The following is a 16,422-nucleotide window of genomic DNA, read 5'->3' as shown; positions in this document are numbered from 1 at the left end:
GATTTGGTTTGTGGGTTTTGATTCTGAATCTCATATTTGATTTGGTTTATGGGTTTTTATTTTGAATATCAGATTTGGTTTGATTTATGGGTTTTGATTGAAGGTGGTGTTTGGGGTCTCCATTGAAGCCACGATTCCTCCCTCGCTCACTCGGTTAAAGGTGGGTTGCATTCCTTTCTATTTGTTTCCATTGTTGAGCTTGTTTGTTTTGTTTGTCTTGTCTCCATCGAAGCCAATATTTGCACTGTGATGGTGGGTAGTGTGAAATGTGTGAAATTTGAGTAGTGAAATTTGTGAAATTTGCCTGGGAGGGAGACCTTGGAGAAACCACAAAGGGTGAGGTCGTTTGGCTCGAGGAAGAGCCTATTGGGATTGGGTTCGAAGTGGGAGGGGTCAGGGTGAAGTGGGTCTTGGAAAGAGGAAGACGACGAGGGAGATCGTCGTTTCATGGGGTTGGAGCCATGAAGAGCTGGTTGGTGTGTATGGTTTAGTTTCTGTTCTGTTCTGTTTTGAGGTTTATTTTGGCATTTCTATATGTATGCATTCTGGGCTTTTCAATTACCTTGTTTTTCAATGAACTTGTCGTTTCATAGACTTTCTGTCTGTATATGGGCGAGAATCCTTACTGGGTTTTTAAAATTTTTTGTTGTTTTCTGAAATTTGAGTAATGTTTTCATGGAAGTTTACATCTGAGTTTGAAATTCAAGAATGGATATCAAGTTTGTTCTTTGATTTTATGAGTGCCACTTCATTAATTTTTTTCTCTAGGTGTATATAACTCTTGGGTTTTTGAATTTCTTTTGTTATATCGTGAAGTTTGTGTGGGCGTAGTATATTTATGAAATTCAATATCTGCATTTTCGAAGTCATGTGTGTCATTGGGAAAATGGCCTCTCTCTCTGTGTCTCCATGTTTGTTTGAAATATTTGTTCTTTGAATTTGTTGTATAACATAATATTAGTCCATTTTTTGGTGTTTGAAATCAGGTATCAAACTAGGGAATAATTGGTTGCTCTCTGTAGATTTGGGCAGAAATATCGTTTTTAAATTTTGTTTTGGAACAATTAGAGGTGTCCTGCCTCTAGGTTTTAATGTTGTTTGTTGTTGTTCTTTGCTAAGGAAAATGCATATTTTGATGATATTCAGTACAAAGAAAAGGGGAATTCTTTATTAGCCAGTTCTTGATTCTTATATTTATATACTGCTTCTGCTCGACCTTAACATGTTGGTTTTGTATGTTTCTTTCGTAAAATTAAGAAACTGAATGAATGCTTTTATTTTATATGTTTTAATGTTGTATGTTTCTTTTGTATAACTAAATGAATGCTTTCATTTACTCTGGTAATGTTACATAGGAATTTCTGCTGGCGAGAAGTGGTTCAGTAATGGGAGAGGTGAAATTGAAGCAGATGACAAGCTTATGTCGTTGCCTTTCTTACCTTTAGTTGTTGCAGTTGTTTTTCATGATAGTTGAAAGTCGTTGGAAGTGGTTACTTTAAAACTAATAAAAAATAGTATTTATTTAAAGTATAGAATATTTAAAGAGTTTGGTATTTAGAGCTTTTGAAAAGTAGCTGGCTAAAATCACTTTAAAAATAGTATTTATTTAAAGTATAGAATCTTTAGAGAGTTTGGTATTTAGAGCTTTTGAAAAGTAGCTAGCTAAAATAACAAAAGTGATTTTTCTAGCTAAAATTTGCTTAAAATTTGACTAGTTCACTAGGAATGCTTAAGACAAGAAAACCATAAGTCCTATTTTACTTCACTCAAGTCCCAACTTCTCTTCCTCTCTCCCTTGGTTGCACGTAAGTCTCTCTCTCTCTCTCTCTCTCTCTCATTTTCTCTCTTGCTCTTGGACAAAAGCTTGGCTATGGGTATGGGTTTTGATAATCATTGAAAGGCAAAGCTTAAAGGTTACATTTAAGCGGATAAAACAATTTTTTCAAGGTTGAATTCAAAATTCCAGCCCTCTATCTTACTCTCTTTGTCATGTGTAAATTATAGGTGTGAGCTTGGGTTGTTCCAAATCAAGCTCTCCATCACATTTGAGCTTTGGGTAACGTTTATCAACGTTAGAACTTCCAATCTACGGATTATTTTTTTTTAGATAAATTCGTAATCCTTAATTTTTGTCTAAGTTAGGTCAATTTTTGCGTGTTAGACTAAATTCCTAAAATTAGCTTGGGGCTTTTGTGTATAGTGAATTCCTATACACTATTTAAGCCATAGGTTGTTGGATTAAAGGATTGAAACCTCAATTTTATTAATTTTTTAAGTATGGGCATAAACCCTAAATTTTATGGTTTAAGTTAAATTTGGGGCTTTTAGATGTTTAAACACTAGGTTATTAATTGATGGGCTAATTGCATTTAGAGTGTTAATTAATCCTAGGTTATATATGGGTTCCATGGACAATGGGTATTTATGGGATTATGTCATAATATTAATGAGTAGTATAAATTAGAGATTTTTAATTGTAAACCTATGAGTGTTTCTATGTGTTGGTTTAATTAGTTAATGGGTAGTAAAAGTAAACCCTAGAAATTATATGAGTTGCCATGGTGTTGGGTTCTTGAGACAAACCAAGAACCTATGTGGTGTTTAGAATTAGGAGTGTTTATATTTAGTCTTAATGTGTTATTGTATTGTGAAATGCAGTGGTGCATTGCAAGGCTTACCATCACAAATTTCCCTTCAAGCTGATAAGGTGAGTATTTAACTCACTGTGAAAAGATACTAAGTTTTGTGGTTTTAAATTAGATTGCAAGAATGTTATAAATGTTTAACTTCAAGCCGATACAATGTTGTTATGTCATGTGATTAAATTGCTTTTGATACTTTGAAATGTGATGAGATATTATTTTTATGATGATTTATGAGCTTTAAAGTATGTTTTATAAAATTGAGAATTGAGATATGTTTTGTGACTTTTGAGAAGAGTTAAGGATTGTATTATATATTTTATGAATTATGAAGGTGAAATGTTGTTGAACAATGCATGTCATTTTTGCAAATAGTATGAAAAGTATAGGACGTTAATTGATGCATGAGTATGTAAAAGCGTGGACATGATGATTATATGTCATGACCGCATAGAGCATGATGCGAACAAAACGAGAACATGAAACGCTGAACTAAGACTATTTGTGTGAGAGTCCCATCGGCATCATGTGTAAGACCATTTGGATAAGAGTCTCATCGGCATCAAGCAAAAAGACCGTTTGGGTGAGAGTCCCATCAGCACTACATGACTAAGACCATTTGGGTTGAAGTCTTTTCGGCATCATGTTTAAGACCGGTTGGGTTGAAGTCCCTTCGGCATCAAGCGACAAGACCGTTTAGGTGAGAGTCCCATCGGCACTATGATATGATGAAAACTTATGAAAGCATGCATAGCAAGATGATGATGTTTGAAATGTTTTATTGTGGATTTTCATGCTAGGTGTATCAGTATGCATATGAGTTTGAATGGGATAGAGCATATGTATACCGTTACGATTGGTTTGCATATGATGATTTATGTGGTTTCTTACTTAAATGTACATGTATGCTTGTGTTTTCCTGAAAGTCGTGGAGTGTATGTATAAGAGTATAATTGAGACACATGATGTACAAACATGTATGGTATAGATGGGTTTATATGCGTATGCTTTCAAGTGGGAGACTAGAATATATTTATATATTCACAGCTAAATAGTATGATTTCATGTATTTGTAAAATGCCAGTATTTACCTCATCAGCTATGAAACCTTTTTTAAAAGAGATGTATTTATTATCTATAAGGTAGCTGATATTGTAAACGTATGGTAGAAAGAAAGAAAAGTCGGCTCTATGCAAACACCTAGTGGTTTATATACTCACTGAGACCGTGGACTCATTATTTCGCCTATGTGAACGTGGTTACTACTACAATCACATAGACTATGTTGTTGATGTAGGTGTTGAGGGCTTAGATGAAGACCATGTGGCCTTGTACTTGGGCTATTGTGGTTGAGAGTAGTTTATGTTGGAGCTTAATGCCGGGCTATAACTTTAGTCCATTCATGTATTAGCATTTTTGTTAGTATTCAGTTATAATAGTATACTTATGGTTTTTGTATAGCCATACTTTTGTTATGTAAAAGATACAATGATCAAGCTTTAATCATATAGAGGTATTATTTGGCTCTGTGTTGTGTATAGTTTTTATGTTTAATGTTTAGTAATTTCCGCTGCTGTATGTAATCTCTAATGAGTCATACTCATATTGTGAGTTGTCTAATGTTGATGTTTGGTTCATGACGTGTTGTCATGCCAGTGCAGTGATCTGTTTTTTTTTTTTTTATATATAGATTTAATATTAGGGTTGATGTATGGTTGGGTCATCACAGTTTTCTTTATCCTTGGTATGTATTTATATAGATTTAATATTAGAGTTGTATTAACACAATGTGATTTCTGGATATCTATATGGATGGATTGTTTTACTATGTCAATTTTGGTTATGAGAACTCTTACATTGTGAGATTGGTTTAGTTGTGGATGTATTGATAATATATTTTTATTCCATATCTCAATGCCTGTAATGAGTTTGTTGAATTCAGAGAACATGTACATTAATATGTTCCATCAATCAAAGTCTAGTAGTAGTTTGTAGGCTAGGGTTGAGATTGTAAATTGTTATTTGCTTGTGATTGTTTTTCTCTGATAGATTTGGTTTTGTCACCGAATAGCCAAAGAGGGAGATTCTTAAGTCTTATAAATTAGCATTATTCAGTTATCAAAACAAAGGTTGTAAAACTTTTCAACACCTAGGTCATTTAGTGTAAAAAGTTAAGTCTTTGAATCTAATTTGTAAATCTGTCACATGCCATGCTTACAGATTTCATGATAAAGAATTCGAGGGTCAACCAAATAACTCTGTCACCAATGGCATCACCTAGGCATGCTGATGCTGGACTTCCATAGAACTTTGTCACCAAGCCCGTCACCTAGACATGTTGACGTTTGCTACTTTAGAGAGCATAGTCACCAAAGCCATCACTTGGACATGCTGGCACTATTGGGTTTGTCAGAAGAATGTAGCGATGAAACCCGAATGTTCACGGTATTGGACCATCCCTATGCTACAGGGAAATCTACAGTTAAAAATACAACATTTTTGCACATTGTATTGGTCTTTTCCCTTTCCCTATTAATAGAATGGGATGTCTCTTTTGTAAGGATTAAAGCTTATACTATTCTTGAGTCTTAGAACCTCTTTTGAAGATTTGCTTAGCTTCACCACTGTTGTGCCAAGAGAGCTTTGTGTAAAGCCATTGGAGCTTTCCATTTCTTGGGGTTAAGTTTTTTCAAACCACACCATACACTTTCTTAACCGTTTTGAACTCTGTCGTTGGGTCGGTAAGGAGGTCATGTATAGAAGATTGGCAAACAGGGAGTTGGAGTAGAGGAAAGTAGGGAGCTTATTATTGTACGAATTCTTAGTGTTACAAAGAGTTGTAAGTGTCTATATATGTACTTTGATATTTTATAGTGAAGTGTTCTCCTCAGTTTGGTTGTCCGAAAGTGGTTTTACTTTTAAGGTTTCAAAAGGTTTCCATTTCATAACCAAAATCCTTGTGTTGATTTGTGGTTGTGAATTCATTGTGGGGTTGTATCCCAATCCGTTCAACTTTGTATGACATTTTAGTTTTATTAAATAAAGTTGTTTATTTATTGATTTCAAAAACATTGGACATATTGCTGCTTACATACATGCATCTATTTATTATTATTTATCATATACATGTAAAGTCTGTAAGTAACATTGAATATGGTTTAAGGTGTGTTAATGAGATTATCTTACAGAAGATCTAAAACCAAAAACCTTGTAACTTATAAATTATTGTTAGTAAGTTAGTAAAGGAATTATGCATTCCATTTGATAAGACTATAACACATCAATCATGATGATTTATTTTGATCATGTGAAGTGGATAGTACTGAACGGACCACGTGAGTTGTTCTATCATAAAGACTATCGATATGAATAACTTGAATTCACAACTACTCATAGCATTGACTCTCAATCCTTAAAGGAATGTGAAGTCAAATGTGAAGTAGATGCCACTTTGATACATTTAGGAGAGATCTTTCACTGTCAAAATCTTGATGTGTTGAGTGATCACATGTAGCATTGTAGAAATACTACTCCTCCAGCTGTAATCATAATCTTTTGATTTAAACAAAGTGATATGAAATATCTAATTGAGATAGATTAAATGGAATTTGTTATTCTTAGTCTCGGGCCTAAGTGTTTTAGTGAACTCCCTCTACTAGTTGTTAATGCTTCGCCTTCACTTCCCGTCTTCTCACTCAACACATCTACCAATACTTAGCGTTACCAGGGTTGTAACTAATAGTGTATTCATAATCCTTAATTAATTATAGTCACATCCTTTGTCTCATATTCAATTCCTTATAAATGAAGAAATACATAAGACTCTTATGGCCCGTGTACATCTCACACTTCTCCTTATACAACTAATGGCTAAAAATCTTGAGAGATAATACTTCCGCTGCCAAATTGTAACATGTTTTTGGGTTTTGGGACATTTTCTAGGAAGAAATTAGAGAATTGTAAGAGGGAAGACAAGATGTAATGGATTCGAGAAATGGATTAATACTAAATTTTACTAATAAATTGGCAATTTTGAGGATGCCAGAGCCTCCAAGACACATCAAATTACTATCCAAAGCTTACCTCAGTCTATTACCCGCTGGACTTATATACTGTCCATTAGGTATTACAAAACGCATAAGTAAATGAATAAAACGACTAACCCTTACTAAAAGAATTAAACGACATCAACTAATACATAAAACGCAAAAGGGCCGAATTCCTCAAAACACAGCCGTTTAGACTTTGGAGAAGGTTGAACCCAGCTGGTCCGTACCTCCTCTAAACTCCACTCCCTTGCTGCCATGTACCCCCTTATCTACTGAACTCAACTGACACTTTTCTATCTTCCACACCTTCTCTCTTCAATCTTGATCAAGCTTCCACCTTCAGACTCCATCCCCAAAGCTCCACCAGCCGTTTCGAGGAACAACGGTGACAATACCCCCCCAATTAAAACACCTTGCCCACAAGGTGGGGGTAGGCGTTCTTTAGAGCATAAAACTCCTCCCAAGTGGCATCATCAGCGGTTTGGCCCTCCTAATGAATTAGGAGTTCGATGAGCGGGCGATTGTCAGGCGGTCATGAACGATGGTCGAGAACCTCTACACATTTTGGCAGGAAAACTCCATGGGAATCAACTGGGGAAGTTTCGGCACGGGGACGACTGTGGATCCTAATTTCGGTTTCAACTAAGAAACATGGAAAATGGGGTGGACGCGGGAGTCCTTCGGCAAATCGAGTTCGTAGAACACTGCACCCACCTTCCGAATGATGGTGAAGGGACCATAGAACCGAGGAGAGCGTTTGAGCGACCGGCGGTGTGCCACAGTGGTCTGCCAGTAGGGTTGAAGGCGTAGGTAAACCTTCTGACCTAGCTTAAATTTCCTTTTTGTCCATTTGATGTCTGCATATTTTTTCATGCGTTGTTGGGCCTGCTGGAGATTGTGATTGAGAATGGAAAGGATTTGCTCCCTGTTGCGGAGGACCTCATCAACTGCTTGTACTCGGGTTGTACCCGAAATTTAGCTTAGGAGTCTTGGTGGGGGAACACCATAGACCACTTCGAAAGGGGTCACCTTGGTGGAAGAGTGCCAAGAAGTATTATAGCAATACTTTGCCCAGGGTAACCAGTAGGACCAGTTCTTCGGGCTGTTTGGGGCAAAACAACGTAGGTAGTTCTCCAAGGCCTTGTTGACAATCTCAGTTTGGCCATTTATCTGAGGATGGTAACTGGTACTAAGTTTTAGGGTAGTGCCCTGTAGCCGAAATAGTTCACTCCAGAAGGTACTAGTGAAGGTAGTGTCTTTGTCCGAGACAATGGAATTTGGCATTCCATGTAGCTTAAACACATTAGCAATAAAAAGTTGAGCTATCTTGGCTGCCGAGTAGGGGTGGGCTAAGGGTATGAAATTGGCATATTTTGACAAGCGATCAACCACCACATAGATCATAGAGAAACCCTAGGATAATGGCAGTCCCTCCACAAAATCCATAGAAATATCGATCCAAACCCTAGAGGGAATGGGAAATGGTTGTAGCAAGCCCACAGGGAAGAGATTATCATGCCACCAAGAAATCATAGCCTAGGAGTTTTGTGAGCCATCTTTGCTGGAATGGAGTACCAACTTTCTGTTCTAGCAAGAACTTTAGGCTCTGATGGTCAGTGCGAATGACAAAGGGCTGCCTCAAGAGGTAGGGTCGCCATTTGTGCACCGCTGTCACTAGAGCAAAGAGCTCTTTCTCTTAGGTGGACATGTAGAGTGCTTTTCCCTTTAGGGCCTGACTAGGCAATGGGGCGGTTAGCTTGCATGAGGACTGCACCCACACCTACTCCACTAGCATCACATTCAATGACAAAGGGTTGGGAAAAATTTGGGAGGGCTAGCACCGAGGCTTGTGTCACAGCCCGTTTCAAAGCCTCAAAAGCATCTTGAGTTATTGCGGTCCATGCAAAAAAATCTTTCGAAGCATATGAGTGAAAGGGGCAACAATGGCACCATATCCTCGTATAAATTTACGATAATACTTTGTTAACCCTAAAAAACCTCTCAAAGCCTTTAGGGTTTTAGGAAAAGGCCATTCCACCATGGCTTTAATCTTGCTCAGGTCAGCACAAACTCCTTAAGCCGAGACTATGTGTCCCAAATACTCTACCTCCAAACAAGCAAATTTGCACTTAAACAGTTTAGCAAATAAGGAATGCTGCCACAAGGTCTCAAGAGTTACGAAGAGGTGAGTGAGATGGGTTTCTAAATCTTTACTATAAACCAAGATATCATCAAAAAAGACGATGATGAATTTCCTTAAGTAAGGCTAAAAGACATGGTTCATGAGGCTTTGGAAAGTGGAAGAGGCATTGGTTAGCCCAAATGGCATAACCAAGAACTTGTAATGGCCTTCATGAGTACGGAAGGCTGTTTTAGGGATGTCCTCATCGACTACCCTAATTTGGTGGTACCCAGACCTTAAGTCTAGTTTAGAAAAAAAAAAAATTGAGCCCCATAACTCGTCTAACAGTTCATCAACGATTGGAATAAGGAACTTATCTTTAATAGTCACCTTATTCAAAGCCCTATAATCCATGCACATGCGCCAAGTGCCATTCGCCTTTCGAACTAGCAAGACCGGGGATGAGAAAGGGTTGTGGCTGGGTCAGATAACGCCCGTTTGCAACAATTCTTTGACAATTTTCTCTATCTCTGCTTTTTGATAAAAGGGATAGCGGTAGGGTTGGACAAAAACCGGTTGAGCCTCAAGTTGAAGAGTAATTGAGTGATCGTGAGCCCTTCGAGGAGGTAAGGCAGTGGGTTCTGTAAAAACATCAGCAAAAGTCCTGAGAAGGTCGGCCACAGAAGGTGGAACTCGCTGGATCGGGGAGGATTGTTGTCCATGTAACAAGAGGTAGTGAGCAGGGCAACTTAAGAGCTGTAAAACTTCTGTTCCTCCTTAGGCAACCGAAAGGAGTCAATCCCCTCCAAGCTCAAATGTGGCCCTTGTTTCAATCCATGCAAAATGCAAGTGGCCCCATCATGTTGGAATTCCATCTTGAGCTGCAGAAAATCCCATATGATAGGCCCCAAGGTACGGAGCCACTAGATCCCCAAAACTGCATCACAGCCAGCCAGAGGAAGAATAAAGAAGTCCGTTCGAAAACTAGACCCCTAAATTTTGATCTCCACCTCTTTACAGCAGCCTGGGCTGGGGATTTCATCACCGTTAGAAATCTTCACCCGAATAGGATCCTTTTCCAAGGGTCGAATGCCAAGTGTAGCTGCCAATTTTGTGTGAACAAAATTATGGGTACTACTCGAGTCGATTAGAATCACAATGTGCTGCAATTTCAGAAACCCCACTAAATCGCACAGTCTTTAGATGAGGAGTGTCAATAATGGCATTGAGGGAAATTTTTGGGAATTCTTCTAAAAAGAATTCTCCCGGGTCCTCCTCAGCAGGTCCGACAGTCTTGTCGGGGTTAGGAGGTGGCTTATCCATAACCTCAATCAGGAAAGGTTTTGGAACAGCACAAATGTGCCCCCTTGTCCATTTAGAATCACAAGAATAACAGAGCCCCTTACGCCGTCGTTCCTCCATTTGGGCCTGAGATATCTTCTAAATCGGGACCAAGGCTTGGCTCGGTTTAGAGCCGCCCTTACCCGATAAACCCCCCCAGTAGGTTGGTTGAAGGTCTGGGAATATTGGCCCGGGGCCGTATTCCGAGAGGAATTTGGGTACAGAGGACTTTAGTGAAACCAGCTGGCAATTGGACACTAAGGCCCTGGGTAGTTTGATTGTACTGGGAAGAGTGAAAAGAAGATCGGGGGTACCTCTTTGTGGTTAGCACGCATTCTTCTTGCATTCGGGCTAAGGAATAAGCATTCACCAAGGTTCGAGGATTCAACATCCTTATTGGAAGCCGGATTTCATCCTTAAGACTGCTTAAGAAACAACGGAGTTTATGAAATTTCGGTAGGTGCTGCACCTTCAACGCCAGTGTGTCAAACTGGTTTTTGTAATCCTCAAGTGAGCCTTCTTGCTTTAATTTGGACAGTGCTTCCATAGGGTCATCGTAAGACCTTTTTCCAAAGCGGATCTGTAAGGCATGGACAAATGCATCCGAACTAAGAACCGGGTAGCTAGAACGGAGCTCACAAAACTAGATGAGAGCTCGGCCATCCATATGAAAAGAAGATAAAGAGAGGCGATGTTCTTCTGGAGTGTTGTAGTAATCAAAGAACTGTTCAGCCCGATAGCACCAGATCTTTGCGTCCTCACCATCAAAATGCGGGAAATCCAAACGAACAATTTTTGGTTTCAAAAGACCTGCACCACCACTGGTGTTGCCGGGAAAAAAAATTTCCCCCCCTCCAAATGGTGGAGGATGGTAATCATAGTTGTGCACCGAGGACTTAGAACCTCCCCCAGCTTCCAATTGCTTCAAGATCAAAGCCTCCAGCTGATCCATTTGGGTTTGCAAGGTTTGCACCATGCTAGTAAATTCCGAGCAAGACATAGGTGCATTTTCTTTAGCCATAGCCATCGAACAAGTTTTCATGCGCAGGGGATCTGAGGCTCTGATACCAATTTGTAATAGGTTTTTGGGTTTTGGGACTTTTTTTAGGAAGAAATTAGAGAATTGTAAGAGGGAAGACAAGATGTAATGGATTCGAGAAATGGATTAATACTGAATTTTAGTCATAACTTGGCAATTTCGAGGATGTCAGAGCCTCCAAGACACATCAAATTACTATCCAAAGCTTACCTCAGTCTATTACCCGCTGTACTTATATACTGTGCATTAGGTATTACAAAACGCATAAGTAAATGAATAAAACGACTAACCCTTACTGAAAGCATTAAACGACATCAACTAATACATAAAACGCAAGAGGGCCGAATTCCTCAAAACACAGCTGTTTAGATTTTGGAGAAGGCTGAACCTAGCTGACCCGCACCTCCTCTAAACTCCACTCCCTTGCTGCCACGTACCCCCTTATCTACTAAACTCAACTGACACTTTTCAATCTTCCACACCTTCTCTCTTCAATCTCGATCAAGCTTCTACCTTCAGACTCCATCCCGAAAGCTCCACCAGCCGCTTTGAGAAACAACGATGACACAAATCCAAATAATGGGTGGTGAAATAAAAGTTGTGGCTAAGGAGATAACCATAGCCAAGCTTTACATATTTTAGATTAACTGAACTAATAAAATCTGGCAACCTAGGCCGGACCTTCATTGAGAAATAGAAAGACCCATCATTTGACCTCGAATCCTCAACACATCGATTCACAATTTATGTTGCAAATTACTCCTATTTTTATCTACCTGGACAAGAACATGTTCCCCCTCGCGGATGAGGCCTTCAAGCTCGTTGCCGATGCTTAGGCTGTCTTCAATGACCGCTCCAAGAAGTCCCTCTACAACAATGGTGCCAGAACTACCGAAGAGGCTTTAACGCGTTCAAATTTTTTAGTATATATTCATATACTAATTTATTTATAATTTTTTTTTATTATGGGTGACACGCGTCATAATATGATTGGTGCTGACATAACATTTAATTTTTTCGTCAAAAAATTATATAGAAGTTTAATGTATGGATCTATTTGTTATTATTGCATATCACATGAAGCTCTTAAAACTTTTTTAATACCAAAAGAAGCTTATTACAAATCGGTATAACTACAAGAACTAATTTTACATTTTCCCCTAAGTAAATTTAGATTCTAAACCTAGGTTATTTTAGTCGTTTCATGTTTTATTTAACGATTTTGACTAATGGCGGAGTTTTGTTTTGTCAGAAAATGGCAGTTCAAGGAGGTTCAATTTGAAAAGTTATAGTTTATGGGGCAATGTGTAAATAAGTGGTAGTTTAGGAGGATAAAAGTAATTAAAAAAAAAATACAACGTAGCATTGTAGCACACGACAACCTGCAATTTTCAAGGAAAGAAAAAAAAAAGGAGGAGGAAAGTTGTGGATCTCCCCTCGCTATACATGAAAAGTAAAATTTCGGAAACTTTCCGTTTATTCTTTATTTTGAATGCTTAAAACTTTTATAGATTAGGTTAACTAGCCATCACGTGACCCTAGGTCACTTATTCCTGCACCACACGTGCCTACTAAAAGAAACAAAACAAAGAAACAAACAACTTGTACACGTGATTATTAAAAGAAGATAAATGTTTAAATTCTTTCAAATAATTTTTTTAGGTCTTTTTATGCTGACATGACACTATATTTTTAATAAATAAAAAATACATCTTTATTTTTTTTTTCTTATTTTTATTAAAAAATACATGGTGTCATGTCATTATAGAAAGACCCTAAAAAGATACTAGAAAGAACCTTAACATTCCTCTTAAAAGAAACATCCCTATAACTTTGCATTAGAGAAAATTAAATAGAGAAATGTAAGAATTCATTCTAGTGTTTTTTTTTTAGGTCTTTCTATTCTGACATTGCATTTTTTTTTTTGAAAAAAAATAAAATAAAATTACAGCTTAATTTCTTTTTCTTCTTTTTATTGAAAAAAAACCAAAGTGTTATATAAACATAAAAAAAAACTTTAAAAAAGTACTAGAACGAGGTATAACATTTGTCAATTAAATAAGCGTGTATTACATAAAAGCATTCATATCAATGAAGGCCGAGATTCAGATTCCACGCGGAGACGACAGATCAAATGAGCAATTCAAGACAATATACCAAACATGATCCATGATGGGGCTCGACAACCTTCTTACCCCTGAAGCAAAGCGCTTCGCATTTCAGCGAGGCAAGAATAGCTTTGACATCGAACCATAGTCTTGAAAAAGAACCTTTACGTCTGTCAATCGCATCAATGCAAGTAACAAAATTAGTAAGAACACAGCGAGACATTTTTATGACCGTTGGTATATATTTACATTTTTCAATTGTGCTTTCAATGCAATGATGTCTGTGATCATTGCCATTTTGAGAGACTTGAAGAAGACGAATATTGGGGAGTGAAGCAGGACAAAGTGAGGGAGGGGCAAGGACATTGGCCTGAGCATTAAATATTTCAAGAATAATCAACTCTATCACTAAAATCATAGCTTTTCCCAGAGATTTATTAGCCATCGATCAGTTTCCTAGCTAGTACCACTTTAAAAAATTTCATATTTAGAGGTAAAATAGAGAAATAATGTATAAGGGTTAGACCTTATAGCATTATCACGTACAATTGAGTGGCTTGACACCATTTGGAAAAGTTATTTCTCGATTGGATGTCGATGTTTTCTTTAAGAAATTTTTTTTTATTACTATAATTAAATCTTCTTATTCAAAAATAGTCGTTGTTCGAGGATTATGGCTTTTGAAATATATAATATTCCAGTTAACCAACCGTTGATTAAAGTGATATGTTTTGGTTACAGAGAAAAGGTTTCACAAGATTATTTATGTAGTTAATTTGTGATTCTTGACAAAAGGTCAAGGAAAAAGTCTACATATATATACCCCTCTCAAATTATTATTTTTTTTTTTTAAGAAAAAAAAATACCCCTAGAAATTAAGAAAAAGAAAAAAAACCAAGATGGCTAAGCCACCCCTTGGCCAAATAGGGTGGCTAGATCACCCGTATATGGCTGTACCCCTTGACGAATGATGAAAAAGTACCTTCTACGATTGAAGACAATTCTCAATAGGCTAGGGAAATCCTCCACCTTGAAAACCACAAGAAGAAGATTTTCCTACAACTCCTGAAGTTCATCATATGTGTGGGAATAAAATTTATTGAATCGTAGATCTATTGTTACCGCTTGCTACGTCATTTATCACCCTAATGATGATGTCTGATTCTACATATATATATAGGGTCGAGCTTTGAGTTGCCGTCGTAAGACTCTGCAGAGATGACTTCAACAACCTCTACAAAATCCATTGATTGTCTCCTGCCTCTCCTGCAATTATCCTGTTTCACCTGCCCCAACCAAACAAGGAATGGTGCTTCATTTGTTTGAGCACCCCTTGCGGATGAGCACACGTGGCTCTTTGAATGCATCCAAAGAGATCTAATTTTCAGTTTTAGATTTTTATTTTTTATTTTTTAGAATTTTTGGATTTTTTTTTTAAATAATTATTTAGGGTATTCGTCACTAGAGGGACATTGCCAATTTTTTTTTGTAGTTTGAGACATTGTCCCAATTGAAAGCTTAGAATAAGACATTGTCAATTGGATAGTTGTTTAAGGGGGTATGTAAACTTTACCCAAAGACCAATTTTAAATAAGTGAAGGAGTATTGATTACACAGAAAATATTAGATCAAAACCAATATTTAATTTGTAATTTGCATGAAACTATTGGTCAGAAAAGAGTGAGAAACATTACTCTACTCTAATACTAAAGTATGTTTTTTTAAAAAAAACAAGTAAAGAGGTATAATTCATAATTTAACAGTTTATTTATTTATTTATTTTTAAAGAAAAAAAGTAATGTCTCTTGACTAGGTCACATGCTTCCATGAAAGCTTTAAGCAATTAAGAAGTAATTTTGAGGAGCAAACCTGTGTATTCTTTGAAGATTTTAGTTGGTAATTGTTTAAACAATTTTTGGCAAATTAAAACTTGACAATTTTTCACTGTAGAGACTTTTTTCAAACAATGTCTATTGATTTAGGTCACAGTCTTCCATAAAAGATTTTAAGTAATTAGAAAGTAAATTTTGGTAGTAAACTTGTGTCTCCTCAATTGGTATCACTTAAACGTACAAGTGAAGAGGTAGGAATCATGGGTCTAAGAATGCTACTTTTTGGAAAATTCAATTTCACAGTTTTTTTTTTTTTTTTTTTTTTTTTTTTTTTTTTTTTTTGTTTTTTCCTTTGTTGCACTTGAGGGATTTGTTTTTAAAAGTAATAATGTCTCTCAAGCTAGCTCCGGAGCTTCCATAAAAGCTATAAGTAATTAAGAATTAATTTTTTAAAGTAAACTTGAGCATTCTCCTTTTTGAAAGTAATTAAGAAGATTTTTTTTTTAATAAATCAAAAAGAGTTTACAACTTATCTTCCCCCTCCCCCCTTAAAAACACACAATAATGATCACTCATCATGAACGTGAGAATGATTATGGGTGTACTTGCGATGTGGTTGTTTACAACTCACGCATCCGTATACGTAAAATGTTGATATCGCTTTTAGATATTCACATATGTAGATACATCATTTTTTTACTATCTGCATCTGCAATATTATTAAGTGCGGTTACTTCTTGCTATTCACAAATAGGTAATGAGCTTATTTTAAACGCTTTTAAAAATAATTTTGATCGATTTTTAGTCTTTTTGGCTTGTTTTGAAAATATAATGCAACAACGAAAATATGTAGAACCAAAAAAAAAAAAAAAATGAAAAGAAAAGAAGGCAGGATGGATATGACATCAAAATATTCATAGTAATTATGCTTTTTTATTTATGATTCAATGAACATTACAATTAAGCTAAGAAAAAAATATTACAAATCCAACATAAGAAAATAATATTACAAATTCATAACATAAAAAACATAAATTGTCTAAATATAACACATTTATAAGTGAATTTTGATGTCATTGTATTGTGTTTAATATATTAACTATAATATATTACCATATGGTTCTATTAGGCTTAGTGGGTGATGTCTTGCAAGTTATCGGTATCGAGAAAATGACTCTAAACAATGTGATCACATTCCCTCTCGATGGGGTTTTCTTCGTTTGCTCCAAAATAGAAATCGTAATAAAATTTTTGTAAATCGAACAATTAGGGTTTTCTTCGTTTGCTCA

At 36.6% G+C, this 16,422-nt stretch overlaps 1 long non-coding RNA gene across 1 annotated transcript; it reads left to right on the top strand.

Annotated features, from left to right (window-relative positions):
- The first annotated feature begins 1,827 nt into the window (after window positions 1–1,827).
- On the top strand, window positions 1,828–4,169 carry LOC133870438 (uncharacterized). Its single transcript, XR_009900733.1, has 3 exons — window positions 1,828–1,947; window positions 2,659–2,707; window positions 3,922–4,169. It is a non-coding gene; the product is annotated as an uncharacterized LOC133870438 (long non-coding RNA).
- The last annotated feature ends 12,253 nt before the right edge of the window (window positions 4,170–16,422 follow it).

The sequence above is a fragment of the Alnus glutinosa genome, chromosome 6 (genome assembly GCF_958979055.1).
Source record: "Alnus glutinosa chromosome 6, dhAlnGlut1.1, whole genome shotgun sequence".
Taxonomy (NCBI): Eukaryota; Viridiplantae; Streptophyta; class Magnoliopsida; order Fagales; family Betulaceae; genus Alnus; species Alnus glutinosa.
This window is presented reverse-complemented; position numbering and strand designations above follow the sequence as displayed.